Genomic DNA, 15,435 nt, shown 5'->3' on the forward strand with positions numbered 1-15,435 from the left:
CAATTCTTCTACGTGGGTGGCTAGAACCCAATTACTTGAGCCACAGGAGCCCTCGGCCCTGTGATACAGGATTGCATTTCATATGGGATTGCAATCATTTGATACGGGATTGTAATCATATCAACCCCTAAACCAAAACCTGCCTCATCAGTCTCATGTCATCAGAGTATAGATGAGAACAACTTTTAGCAAGAAAATAAATTCTGAGGAGGCAAAACCTATAATTTCTGCTAAATGTATGACCCAAATTGCATGCCCTCTCCTTGGGCCTTCCTCTATCCATGCAAAAGAGCTTCCTTCCAGGTTGTCATGTTTTGTTTCATTGGAGCAACACAGTAGTTAAAAGTATGCAGCTGAAATACCCACCAGAGGAGTAGCTAACTGTTAACAATGGACCTGTCTAAAGGGAGGATCAATACTAACGCAAATTCAGAGATGCTATGGAGAAGAGGCAAAGGACAACAGGTAACGGAGGGAGAGGATGGACAATTCCAAGAATGCCTAGGTAAAAGACTAACCTCCTGCAATGATGCGTTATTAGAGACTTGTTCTTCACTTCAGAGTGCATATGAAGCCAGTGTGAATGCACTGTCTCTGGGCCACCTCTACTTCTAATTATACTTTGACCTCAGCAGGAACCTCGTTCCCCAAGACACCAGCAAGTGTGAGAAACCTCAGTGTTCCTGTGGTGTTTCTTTTCTTCCTCTCAAAGCAAACAAACTGAAGTGAAAGAACAGGGCAGTCAGAAATCCCGGGATTATTTTACAAAAGCCAGGATTTGAAGTATGGAAGTAGTTAGCATTAAATGACGTGAATTTTCTCTACCAAGCATCTGTCTCTCCCAACCCACCAAAAAAATTTCCAGTCCTCTTGTATCTTGAGATCATTCCTCCTTTCTTCTCATTTCCAAGAAGGGTTATTATCTTTCTAAAAATCATGATGCTTAACTTTGCATTCTCATCATATTAAAATGTATGTCACATGCATTTTGAAAATAACTATCATACTCTCTTAAAAATAAATGAGGAAAGAAATAAAAAGCCAATTGTGTTGCCTCACTTGGTTCAGGAGACATCACAGACCAGACGACCCAAGTTCACTGCTATTTTGATGCCAGTCTCTAGGCAGCAAATTACTCAAGGACACGAGAATGACTAAGACTGTTTTCTTTTTGATGTGGATAGAGTCAACTCAGTGTTTTTTTTTTAAAAAAACTGAAACTTATGAAGGAACTAAATGGGGACACAGCTTTTGTTGCACCACAGTCCTGCTCCAGTTAATGACGCCTATATCATTGGAAAGAAAGAATACTGGCCATAAGAAAGCCTGAGAAAAAATGATTTTTGAAGCCAAAAGTACATTAGATTTCTTTCATAGAAATTCTATCTACTGGGGCTGATGAGGTGGCAAAGTAAGTTGGGTCTCTGCCTGAAGAGCCAGCATCCCATATAGGTGCTGATTCATGTCCCAGCTGCTCATCTTCTGATCCAGCTCTCTGGTGGCCTTGGAAAGCAATGCAAGATGGCCCAAGAGCTTGGATCCCTGCACCCATGTGGGAGACCCAGAAGAAGCGCCTGGCTCATGGTTTCAGATTGGCCCAGCTCCAGCCTTTGCAGCCATTTGGGGAAGGAGCCAGCAGACAGAAGACCTTTCCCTCTGTCTCTTCCTCTCTGTGTAACTCTGCCTCTCAAATAAATAAATTAATCTTAGAAAAAATTTATCAACCTAGACAACTCCCTTTGATCCTCAAAATCCTACCTCAGCATCTCCCCATTGGTGATAATTTCCCTGGACTTCTAGATCCTTTTGGGTCTTGGATGTAGCTCCTACGAAACCCAAGCCTGCTTCAATGCCATGTTTGTATAGCCTTCACCCTCACCAGATCAGGCATTTAGTTACCATCTGAACTCCCACTTGTTCTTGTTTCCCTAACAGAATGCCTGGCACATAGGCCATTTTCCTGTCTTGACACTGTCATACATCCAGGAAACATCTTGAGATGAAAGAGACAATGCTGCATTTTCTGGGAGATACATAACCCAGGTGGATCTTAAGATCTTTATCCACAAGTCAGGGATAGGTGTCCCTACTATAGTGGAGTTCATGTAAAGTCTACTAAGGTAACTAGCTGTGTAAAAGCTTCATTAATTGCCAAGTCCCATAAAGGGTCAATATTATTGGAAGTTACCTGGTCAAAACTCCTACTTGAAGGCACATCCAACTGCAAAGGGATTGGAGAGGAACGGGAACTCACTGTATTTTTCATTTTTACACCAGAAGGCCTTTAAGTGAGTTTTAACAAAATGGACTCTGAAGCCCCATTGCCGTAAATTGCTCATGCTATATTCCAGATATGTACTTTTCCAATTATCTCATGTTTACTGTGCATCTATACAGTAAACCAGACCCTGTGCTAGGTATTGAGTGTACAAGAACAAGGTAAGGAAATGAAGTCTTTCTAGTATTCTGAAGCATCCCACATGTATTACCTCATTTAGTTCTCATAATAATTGAGCAGGGTTCCTTGTTTCTAACTCATTACCTTGTACTTGAATGGATCTGGTCCCCATCATTGCAATTTAAGGTCTTTCAAAAGGAAACTTATCACTGATTCTTGACTCCTAGATATAGTGCCTGGAACATGGCTTCACAAAAATATTTGCTAAATGAATATTCCCTAATCACTGCCATGAAAACACACCTGAGCCACCCTCATTGCCTCAGCTCTGTCGGCATATACTCATCCTCCTTAGCTGCGTGAAGCCAGGAAGAGGTTTTTCAAAAAGAACCTTATAGCATCAGACATACCCATCCACATAAGGTCAGACCCTCAACAGTAAACCAAAGCAACAAACATGTACTGAGTCCTTATAGATGCCAAACTCAGTTTCAACAGGTTGCTTTCTTATTTTTTTACAGTATCCTGAGATAGGTACTAAATTATTCATATTTCAGAGATGAGAAGACTGAGACTCAGTTTAATAATTTTTTCCTATACTAGTAGCTAAATTAGTGACACAGCGAAGTGGACAAGTAAACTCAGGTTTACCATACAGTCTGATCTATTAATCATTATAACATACTATCTTTCTTTATGGCTAAGGTTCCCCAAAATAAGCCATGAAAATTTGTTCAATGTATGTGTCTTTCACTTTCTTTGGTTCTGTTGTATCTCAGTTAATATCCAATAATTCTGTATTTGAGTTTTAGGTTGAGCTTAAGCTTCAACTCCACTTTTTTCCTTTTTTCTTGATTCTACTTCCCTCTGGGTCCCAACATCAAATTCTCTGCCACTGCATTACATCATAGTTGAATGGCAGATGCAGCTTACAATGCAAACCATCAATATCTAGGAGAACCAAGATGTGCCACAACAATTTTGTGGATAAAATTACAAAGGTGCGAACAACAAAATAGAAAGATGGGATATTAAACTAAGAAGGTTCTATAAAGGGAAAAAATCAATATAGTGAGATTACCTACAGAAGGGAAGAAAATGTTTTCAAACTACCCATCTGACAAGGGGTTAATATCTAGAATATATGAGCAACTCAACACAATAGAAAAAAAAAACACAAGAATAATCTGAATTTTAAATGGATTTTAAATGTCAAAAGACAGTGTATAGACAACCAACAGTTATTTGGAAAAATGTTCAATATAACTAATGCAAATCAAAAACACAATGAGATACATGTGGTTATTACGGTTATCTATCCCCAGTCCAAAAATCAAAATGTGAACTATTACAAAATCCCAAACTTTTTCAGAATGGCTATGACACTGTCACTGGACAATTCGACAGCAGGCTTCATGCGACTAGTTGCAGTCTAAATGCAGGTATGCTGAAATATTGAATAAGATTATTTCTAGGCTATGTGTATGATGTGTATATGAAAAAATTTAATTTCTTGCTCAGGCTTGGACCATAGCTTCAAAATATCTCATTATGTATTTGCAAATATTGCAGAATCTCAAATCCCAAACACTATTGGCTCAAAGCTTTCAGATAGAAGATACTGGATCGTTATCACCTCCGAGTAAAATAGCTATTATCAAAAAGATAAACAGGTGTAGGCATTTGGCCTAGGGGTTAAGACACCAGTTAACATTCCTATGTCCCATATCAGAATATATGGATTTAGTTCCAGCTGTGCTTCAATTAATGTAGATTTTGAGATGCAGAATATGATGGCTCATGTAGTTGGATCCTTGTCACCCACATGAGAAATCTTCATTAGGTTCCCCATTGCAAGTTTTGGCCTAGTCCTGTTCCACCCACCATGGACATTTGGGGAGTGAGCCAGCCGAATCAATCTTTCTCTATTAAATAAATGACTTTATTAAATAGACAAAAATAACAAATGCTGGTCAAGATATAGAGAAAGGGGAACTCAACATTGTTTGGGGAAAAAGTATAAATTAGTATAGTCGCTATGGAAAATGGTATGGAGTTTGCCCCAAAAAGGAAAAAAAATGACACTATTATCAAGTAATCACATTACTTGAATAAATACACGCAGACAGAATGAAATCAGCAGGTCAAAAAGACACCTGTATTCCCATGACTACTGTTGTACTATTAACAGCCAAGATATGAATCTATCTAATTGTCAATCAACAGACTAAAGGATAAAGAAATACATAAAGAAGTACATATTCACAAAGGATAAAATGCAAAGGATGAAATCTTGTCATTTTTCATCAACATGGGTGAACCTGCAGGATATTATGTTAAGTGGAGTAAGTCAGGTACACAAAGCAAATGCCACATGACCTCACTCATCCATGGAATCTCAAGCAGCTCATTTCACAGAAGCACAGAGTAGAAGAGTGGTTACCAGAAGTTTGGGAGGGTGGGGAGATAGGGAGATTGGTCAATGAGTCAATCAGTGCAGTTAGATAGAAAGAGCAAGGTCTGGGGTTCCACTGCTCTGTAGTGATTGCAGTTAATAATAATGTATTATACATTTCAAAGTAACTCAAAAAGAGCATTTAGAATATTGTTGCCACAAATAAATTATAGATATAAGGGATGTTGAAGATGTTAAACACCCTATATGATTATGACACACATATACAAATATCAAAACATCACACTGTATCCCATAAATATACAGAAATATTACACAGGAATTGAAATCAAAATTTTAAAATTATGCACAATTTTTCTTAAGTTTAAAGAAGAAAGAAGAAAAGACCTTTGTTCACTCTAGACATTTTTGGAATCTGTAATAGAAGACAAAGAGAAAAATCAGAGAGGCAAAGACCAAATCCCATCAGGCCAAACCTTCCCTTCTGTGAATGGAACCCCTAAGTCCTCAATTTCAGTCCATGGGACTTCCCAGGAATCTGGATTGAGATGAATAAAGCCAATAAATAACATGGTTTGCTGAATCCTAAACCTGTTAGGTCTCTGTAAGAGGTTTTCCTGGGAGACTGGCTGCTGAGGAGCAGAGCTAGGCAAAGGGCCCACACCGGCCTCACCCACTTGAATCCACGGTGGGGTGTGGAGAACAGCAGAGAACAATACCTCCTCCAGCTCTGTGCTTCCTGCCCCACAGACAGCTCAGATGTTCCATTTCATCAACTGTAATATGCATTTCTTCCCTCAGTTTTCACTCTGTTGTAGAGATTATTACTTGAATAAGTCTTAGTGAATTAGAAATGAACAAAAAGGATTCACTTAAAGACTTCCTTGGGAGACTTGCTTTCCTTGTACTGAACTAAATCTTCACATATCATGAATCAACTAAATTCTCCCTTATTTATGCCAAGAAAAATACTGACATGTCTGTAATATATTTAACTGTAAGACCCCACCATTTTAAGAATCCGTACCTGGCATGATGTCTTCAGGAAGAGGACACCTATGGTGGAAGAACACGAGATGCTGATGCAAATCATTGCCCTGTTTGTTGCCAACACTCTGAGTTCTCCAGGTTAGCCTGTGTCAACCTGATAATGAAGTTACAGACACAGCACCCAGCACTGGGATTCCCCAGTTGTCTCACTAACACAACCTCCCCTCCTTATAATACCTTGTGAGCACACAAGGAGTATTACCTCCATGTGATCAACTCATTTGGTTTTCCCAGGTTCAGATAATTAATTCCCCAAATCCATGCTTGGTAGTGCTTTGGCTGAAACTTCTATGACATTTAGAACTTTTTCAACTACAAGGAAGAGAAATAGGACAGCATTTAAATGATAAAGATTTTATGACATAATGTAACTGGAAATCTAGAGGAATGGCAGACTCATTGGGCCCTTAAGGCAGTCTTGTGGGGGAACAGAAGAAAATGAAAAGAGAGGGAGATGTGATGATCGGGTGGGGTTGGGAGTTGGGGGGTGGGTGTTGGACAGGAAGGACACTGCAAAGAATAAAGGAGGGAGAGGAAGTCATGGAGTTTAGAGTAGTAGCTGAGAAGACAGATTTCTGAGTGTAACTACAGAACAGCGTGCCTGGAATAGGGCTAGGATCTCTCTGTGGAACCATGGGGAAGTTCACTGTTTGGAGTCAAGGGGAGCCACACGATCAGGCATGGTCAGTAACCAAAGGGTCTTCAGCAGACACAACCACAACCTGCCCTCCTGGATTCTGCTTGGACAAGGTGCATTTCTCTGTCTGGAGAGCTCAAGCTTGTCCAAGCACTTCACACAGAATTAGAGCAGGCAGAGGAGCAGCAATAGATTTAGTCCAGACAGCAAGAGAAATGAACTCATGGCTGACTTTTCCACCCTGCAGGAGTGATAAGAGTCTTTGCCTTTTAAAGTTCGAAGAGACAAACATGGGCAGGTCTGCTGTCGGGAGCCATCCTGGCTGGCGCTGAGGCTCTGACATGGCTGGAAAATTCTCCGAATGCCGAGAAGTGCCAGCTACGTGCCCCTCCCACTGCTATCTGCCCAGTGTCCTCTGGAGCCTGCTGGAAGATGCCTGCACACGCTGGGCCCTGCAGAGGTGACATACACACACACTTCCCTGGCCTTTGGGGGACCCTGTGGATACTTTTTCCTTTAAAAAACTAGTTATGAACTAATATTACCACGTAGGAAGGTGCACAGAATCAGAGACTAATGAGAAAGTCAAGTGTCTACTGCCTTAATGCAAGAATTTAGTATTTTTCATTTTTACTTTGTACTTGAAAGAAAGTGCTGCAAGTGCAGTGGAACTGGCTTCCCCTCTCCCATCATCACCATTTCCCATCTCACTCTCTGAAGAAATGCACAACCCTGCAAGAGGGGCATATCCCTCCCACCCATGATCCTATGCTACTAGATACATGTATGCTCCTAAGTAACTCAATGTACTGTTTTGTGTATGTTTCCATTTTTCAATTTTTCATCACTTTACCACTGAGTTTTCAATGCAACCTATTTCAGTTCTGTGTTAACACCTACACACTAAGATCACTTACAAATGCCATATCCGATTGTGTTCTATCAAATTTTTTAATTTGTCAACCCATTCCCTGATTAATGGACACGTAAGTTGCTTCTAGTTTTCATCATGGCAACAACGGAACAGTAGACTTTCTTGGTCAAGTCTTCTTGTGCACCATGCACTAGTTTTTTTTTAGGATACATCCTAGAAAGTACAGTATCTGCAAGGCAAGGCATGCTTATTTTCATCTTAACTAAATATTGCCAAATGGCTTCAACTGCCAATACATCAGTATCACTCCTTTTGATGGAGGAAATAATCCTCCCACCAGAATTGCCTTCTAATCAGAAGCACAGCAAATTTCTGTAGTAAGTCTAGTGCAGGTATTGTGAGGTAATTTTACACAGATCTCTCTTCTGCCACTGTGTCCTTTGTCTACTATTTGTGTGACCTTGGGCAAAATAATTTCTTTGCCACACTTTTCCCTATGTATAGTGGAAATATGACTCTTAGCACCTATGAGTTCCTAACAGGATTGAGGGGAATGAGGCATACACAGCACTTGGGCACATTGGCACCAAGCACTCAATGGGTGTCTTTTTGTGTCTGTAAGTCTCTGTCCTCCCTGTTACAGAACCCAAAGGTCTTTTGAAATGATTCAGGGATTCCAGAAGCAAACAGAAGATGAAAAACCAAGGGCAAAGTCATTTGTCAACTTTCCTCCCATGTGATTCATTTTCACAAAACAGTAAAAGGAAGAAGCCTGGGAAGCACCAGAGGGAACTGCAACCCGTCGCGCTTAATTCATGCTCCCGGATCACGTGTGAGCTCTTTGTATCCCTTCTCTTTCATTTGTTTAAAAAAATCCAAAGAACACATCACAGGGGCTCTTTGAAAATACCCCAAGGAACTCAGTGGGGCAAAGAAACCTGAAAGGCAACACCTACTGCTTTGCATTAAGTTTCCAGGAGGTTCTGCCTGCCTTTCAGCAACCTGGCGAAAGCCCCAGCACCCATTCAATGGGTGCACGTGACTTCAGAGGCCCTGGGAAGGCAAAACAGAAAGGCCCTCCCTAGAAGGTAAGCAAAAAAATGGCAAGACTTAAAAACCTGAGTGGGAGGAGATCCAAGAACTAAAGGGAGAGAGAGAGAGAGGGAAACATAGCAAGCAGTGACCGAGCAAAGGAGACGGCTGAAAACCTACGTCGCTATCTAAATAGAGCAACCCGCAGGATACTCTTTTTTTTCTGAAAAACAAGTAATGGATCCCCTCTACCAATCAAGCATCCCTCCCCTTTATTTTTACAAGAAAGAAAAGCACATTAAGTGGATACCCAGAAGTGCGGTTCCTTAGGAGTTCCAGTTTATTTGGCCATGAATAGATGTACTGGAGGCAACGCACAGGAAGGAATTGAGGAATTGAGAACACGAGAACAATCCTGTGAGTCATGGGCTAAAGCCACTGACGCACCTTCCTGTCCAGGACAGGGGGATTCACCGTGAGTGAGGATCCTGATGGCAAAGGTCAAACTCAGCATTGCAGGTACTGTGCCCTTTGGGCCTCCTCTCATCCCTCTAAGTCCAGCAGGATCAAAGGATCAGGCCTAAAACTGAAGACCAATTAGCAGGATGGATGGGAAGACATTAAGAGAGAAATGTTCCCTTAGTTCAGTAAAATCTCATTAATTTAAATCCCATTTGATAAGCCGAACATAAGCTAGAATGAAATTTATGAAGCAGTGCAGCTGTGAGAAGAACTACTTCAAGAACAATGACTTACCCGTCAATTTCTCTAAGCCTCAGTCTTCTCCCATGTTTGCTTATTTGCAAGTCAGAGTTACAGAGAGAGGACAGATCGATCTTCCATCCTCTAGTGTACTTCCCAAATGGCCCCAACGACCAGGGATAGGGCAGGCTGAAGCTAGGAGCCAGGAGCTTCTTCTGGTCTTCCACGTAGGTTCCGAGGCCCAAGGACCGGGGCCATCCTCTGTTTTCCAGGTGCATTAGCAGGGAGCTGGATCAGAAGTGGAGCACCCAGGACTCAAACTGGTGCCCAAATGGGATGCTGGCACTGCAGGCAGTGCCTTAACCCAACACACCATAGTGACAGCCCCCTAAACATAGTTTCTTAATGGCCAGGCAGGCTGTGATGATTAGACTGAACAGGGACTGCTAATGCTTAGCACACTTCCAGCATAAAGTGAGTGTTCAGTAAATTGGAACTATGATTTTTATTAATAGTAACCATTGGATTATCTCCAATTACAGAATTGTCTGAGCCCTAGGAGATCTTAACCATCACAGGGGGCAAGTTTACTTTTCCTGAGAATCACAAGGGGCCTAGAGAGGTTCAGTGACCAATATGAGGTCACTTGCCACCTGCCTCATGTCTTCCAGGTAACCCCAAAGAACTCTGCCACTCATGAGTCACAAGGTATTAGCACCTTATGACAGAAAAAAAAAACAGCAGAAACAACAAAAAAGCTGTCATTATAAAGTACTTAATGTCTTTATTAATCAAAGGCAGAGTTCTATTAGAAGCACTTGATAAGCAACCAGTTCAAGCTATTACTTCACTTAAACACAAGTACTTTAAAACAGAATATGAAAGACACACACACAAAAAAGGCTAATCAGACTTGCTATTGCATAGAAGTATTTTTTCTTCAGCAGGTCCACCAAGATTGTCTTTTAGTCAGCTTTTGTACCTCATGAAACTAATTCCACTGGGGGAAGATAAGAAGTTCACTTTTACACAAGGTGAAGGTAGGAAGTAGAAAGGAGGAAGAAGGAATGAGTGTAGAAATTCAAGCCCAGAGCCTGGTCAAGAATCCAGTTGTCCCCAACACTGTGGCACAGTGGGTAAAGACACAGCCTGCAGTGCCAACATCCCATGTGGGCACTAGTTTGAGACCTGGCTGCTCCACTTCCTATCCAGCTCTCTGCTATGGCCTGGGAAAGCAGTGGAAGATGGCCCAGGTCCTTGGGCCCCTGCACCCGTGTGGGAGACCTGGAACAAACTCCTGGCTTTGGATTGGCACAGCTCTGGCCGTTGTGGCCATTTGGGGAATAAACCAGCGAATGGAAGACCTCTCTCTCTCTCTGTGTGTGTGTGTGTGTGTGTGTGTGTAACTCTGACTTCAAATAAATATTTAAAAAAAAAAATCCAGCTGTCTCCAGTGACAGCCATGGAAGCTGAGGCCTAGGCAGATAAAGACTATGGTTTCAATTTGTGTAGCAAGATGCCTACTCAACACTCCCACTCCAGATAAATGCTAAAGCATTATATATGCAAGTATACAATTCAGCATTAATTGACTGAATTGCTCTTTTATGAAAATGCTTCTTGCTTGACAGAATTACAGCTCCTTTGTGCTTCAAATTTTTAACATTGTTATTTAAGGAAACCAGATGAATCAATGATATTCTTTTGGTTTTTTTTCCCAATAATTTAGTTTTTAATGGGTTTGTTTGGTATGTGTGCACATATATAAAAAAGTTCTTATAATCTGAATTTAACTCAAAAACAGGTTGGTTAGTTTCTGTTAGTGTTTAATTACCTTAGCAAAAAAAAAAAGCAAAAAACAAAACCCACTTTTCTTTCCTCCCTTCATTCTCTTCGTTTTCCTTCTTTACAAGGGATCTGAAACAGTTTGAAAATGTCTAATGGGAAGGTACTTGTTATGTTGAATATGGGAATACGTTCTTTTTTTTTTTTTCACTTTTGAAAATCCATTCTTAGCATATCTCTCTATTCTGTTCCCTGCTCCTGCTCCCTGCCCCAACCATCAGAAAACAAAAACCAGGGTTTTATTAATGCCTTTTTTTCCCTGGCCTGACAGCCACCCATGGACAGTCAGGCCCCAGTTTTTCTGGGCATTAGTCTCAGCATTGGTTGCCAGCCTGTGACAAGCTGGACTGCTTGGGAACCTGAGAAAAGGAAAAACAAATGCAGCTAATGAGCTGGAAAAATAACACACTTTAAGAGTCAAAAGATTAGCTGTTTCCTATTCTTGGAGGAAAAAAAAGAAGGAATACTTTCCCCCACCACCTCCCAAACATTCACTACGCAGCTACTAGCAATCTGGGTTTTTTTCTCCTTCTCTCTTCAGCAACTAAGCTTTGGAAAAAAAAAAAAAAAGAATGCTACCCTATTTTCTTTTTAGAGATTTGTTTTATCTATTTGAAAGACAGAGTTACAGAGAGGGGTAGAGACAGAGAGAGGTCTTCCATCCGCTGGTTCACTCCCTAGATGGCTGCAACAGCGGGAGCTGCGCCGATCCGAAGGCAGGAGCCAGGAGCTTCTTCCAGGCCTCCCACGTAGGTGCAGGGGCCCAAGGGCTTGGGTCATCTTCAACTGCTATCCCAGGCCATAGCAGAGAGCTGGCCCTGGGTAGCATTATTTATCCACATACGAAAACCTGCAGTCTAGGCTTTGCCAAGGTGAGGTTACTGTATCTTAGAGGCCACAGGTGGTTGATGAGAAATGTCCTGGCACCAAGAATAAAGAACAGCCTTATTCTGGCAGCTGCTATCCATGTGCTTGCTGTCATACAGACATCGCTGTTCTGTGTACCTTTTTGTTACGGTTCCTCCACTGGTGAAATAGCTTTAATCCAATAGCAGATGTTTACGAAGTTACATTCAAGGAGGCCGACAGTAAGATGAATTCCTAACAGAGCAGGTGGGGAGCAAAGTAAAAGCATGCTAAATCAGTCACAAATTAAAGCCCAATCTCTTGACAGCTTCTGGACTCAAGGGGTAATATGCCAGATCAGAACAACCAATACTCAGTAAATGTGAGTTACTTTTATTTACCTAGTGCATCAATTCCCTAGGGCTGTGGTAACAAACTGGTACCTTCAAACACTAGAAATCTATTGCTTCACAGTGCTGGAGGTAGACATCCAAAGATCAAGATGTCAGCAGGACTGGACAGTTTGTTCCATTTTTGTCTCTTAGCTTCTATGAACTCCAGCAATCCTTTGCATTCCTTGGCTTGTGGGTACATCCCTCCAATCTGTGTCCCACTTTTGGCTTGCACTTCTATAGGTGTCTTCTCCTCTTCTAAGCGCATCATCCATCACTGGATTTGGGCTCATCCTAATCTAGGATAATTTTATTTTGAGATCTTTATCCAAATTTTATCTGCAAAGACCCTTTTCCCAAATAAGGTCACATCATGGTTTCCAGGTAGGGAGCACCATTCAACACATACTCCCAGGATCTAGTCTCCTGTACACTGGTAATGTGAAGGTACTTCAAATAGTATGTTGAAAATGTGTACAATGAAAAAAAAAAACTATGAGTAGATTTAAAACGTATACCAAAATAAACATCTTTTAATTCTATTTGTTCTGCATGCTTTAATAAGTACCTGTGTATACCAGTGGTGATTTCCATTCTGTTGTAAGAAACAAATTTCTCTACTCCCAAGTCAAAGAATTCAGTTGGTCACCTGTACTGTGAAGAGTGAATTGACAACATGATCAGTAGCCCATCCCAATAACCCCACTGCCCAATTAATCACTATCAATTAGATTCAATCTTGGGCTATTTATGGCATCACAGAAATCAAATATTTTTCTCCTGAGGTTACTAAGCCTGGAAGGATTGGGAAAATTAAAGGAAAGTCACTTTTGAGGAAAAATATAACTTTCCAGAGAAGACTCTGGGTATGGGGAGTGAGAAGAAACCTTTTGGATCCACTTGTGCCTGAAGGCATCCTGGGAGTTTGGTTATACGTTCCACTTAAGACCCCTTTCCGCTTCACCCAGTTTGGCTGGTTTTATTTCATTTGCAAGGGATTTTTAAAAATCTGACTAATGCATTCTTGTTGATTCCACAACTATTTGACTGCTAATGATGAGCCATACATGACAATAATGAAAGACAGAGCACTTAGCTTTAACAAGTTCATAGTCTCATGGGGATTCAGCAAGATGTTGTCATAGGATTTCTGCAGTGAGTAGGAGGGAAACTTAGACACTGCCTCAAGTTTGATCCCAACTTTTCCCACAGGCACAGAATATGAGAGTAAGATCCAGAAACGAGAGGAGTTTGCAGTTTTTCTCATTAATTTGCAAACTTTCAAAACAGTGTCATCACTCTCAACACTCTGGAGAAAGACAAAGGTGCGGAAAGGAAGGGTAGACGGGAAGACTGATGGCCGCTAGCTGGTCCTCTGCAGCGGGAGGGACCTGCCCTCTTCCCCGGGTATTTTTAGCTCTCTATTCTTAGAGGCGATCACTGCTCTGGAACTGCTGAGCAGACCAGGCTGCAAAGGCCAGCGATGCCAGGACAACAGAGATCTGGGGACACCAGGGAAGAAGCGGCTGTCTCAAGGGAAACTCCTGGGACAACTTCTCCACCAGCTCATTGTTTTGGGTGAACTCAGAGTAATGACTTGTCTAAGTACTTCCTATAGACAGTGGTTACGATTTACAATAGCGTAGCACAGGAGTACTTTCTACATGGTTATCTATCTCCAGTGACACCGCAGGCTCCTGGAGGATAAGAGCTCCAGGGCACCTTGTTCTTTCTTTTTGGTGTTTAATATCTGTAACTACTTCTTATATTAGGGAATCCCATGCTATGTAAAACCCATCCTGAATTCCTCCCTAGGAGCTGTAAGGTCAGATACTCTCTCTTCCAGCCTCTCTTCTGTCTATAGCATGAGGACAAGGCCCTGGCTCTTCCAACCAGACCCATCAACTCCCAGTGTAGAATAATGAATTAATGCAGGCAACAAGTACCGCCATTGTCCTATGGATCGCTGTGTTTACGTGTACAGGGTGCAAGATTCCTGGTTACAGCATTACACAGACAGGCACCTAGTGACCAGTGACAATAACATTTTATCCATGATACAGGATTTTCTATCAGGTTGCTGGCTGCACAGCTAGTAAGCTTACTTCTTCAACCTTACTATAGATTCATGTATTCTTTTAAAAATTCCTTTTCAATTTAATGAGAGAATTCATTTCTGCTATTTGCAACAGACAATAAATAATGACTTACTTAAATAGGCTATCTTCTTTGACACTCCTGAACCCCATACTAGTTTTGCCAGACATGTACCATTTTTTTCATTTCTCTCCTCACCCCAACAGATTATGAATGAAGGCTGGAAGAGCTAAATGAGCCGCGAAGTCACATGACTGTCAATGAGTAACCCCTTTCCATACTACACTGGGGGATACACACATTGTTGCCTATGAAGGCAACTAATAAAAATGATCAGGACATCTCTTTCTGACCCAGATGTCCACTTTGAAAATCACAAAATAAGGTTGGACTCACCCTGTACTCCTGCTGGCACACTTAGAGGCAGGCTGACTGCTGTCCCCAGACAGAGCCTACACTGCTTAGCGGAGCACAATCCACAGTTCCCTTGTTGTCTCATACTCCATGCTCTGGGTTCTGTCATATTCTCTACCTGGCCACTGAACTGCACCATTTTCCCTCCAAGGAATGCAGACAGCCAAGAAAAGAACTGTCCATCTTTTATTGCTTCAGCACTACAAAACATATTCTGGGCCAGAATGCCAAGTCCCCAAACAAAACACAACAACGTAACAAGTCAGGACTCTGGTCAATGGGTCAGGATCTGACGAGGGCTACAGGCATAGCTGTGAGGGGGTGAGGCGGGGAGAGGAATCAAAACTCTTGCCTTTGTTTCATGTCTTACTCCCTGTGTGGCAACCTACAGTCTCCTGAACATTCAACTCAGATCATGTGCAGCACTTCCCATTTTTTTTCCCCATCCACAGCTTTATTGTCTGATTACAAAAGTATTCTTCACAGTGTGACTTAGAAAATAAAAAAACCAAAGGAGAACCCACAATGTACATTCTACACAGTTTCAAAATCCAGGAAAAAAGTCATTTTGGATTCTCATGAAGCATTCTAAATTGTAAAGTTTCCCACAAAGGTGTTTTTTCTAATAAAATGTTTCACATCCAGCGTACATCTCCTACCAGATATAAAGACAAGAGTGTTTAAAGTCTACAGACCTGGTGTCTAGGCAAAGGAAGTGCCCTGGCTGTGGAA

The sequence above is a fragment of the Oryctolagus cuniculus genome, chromosome 6 (assembly GCF_964237555.1).
Source record: "Oryctolagus cuniculus chromosome 6, mOryCun1.1, whole genome shotgun sequence".
Classification (NCBI taxonomy): Eukaryota; Metazoa; Chordata; class Mammalia; order Lagomorpha; family Leporidae; genus Oryctolagus; species Oryctolagus cuniculus.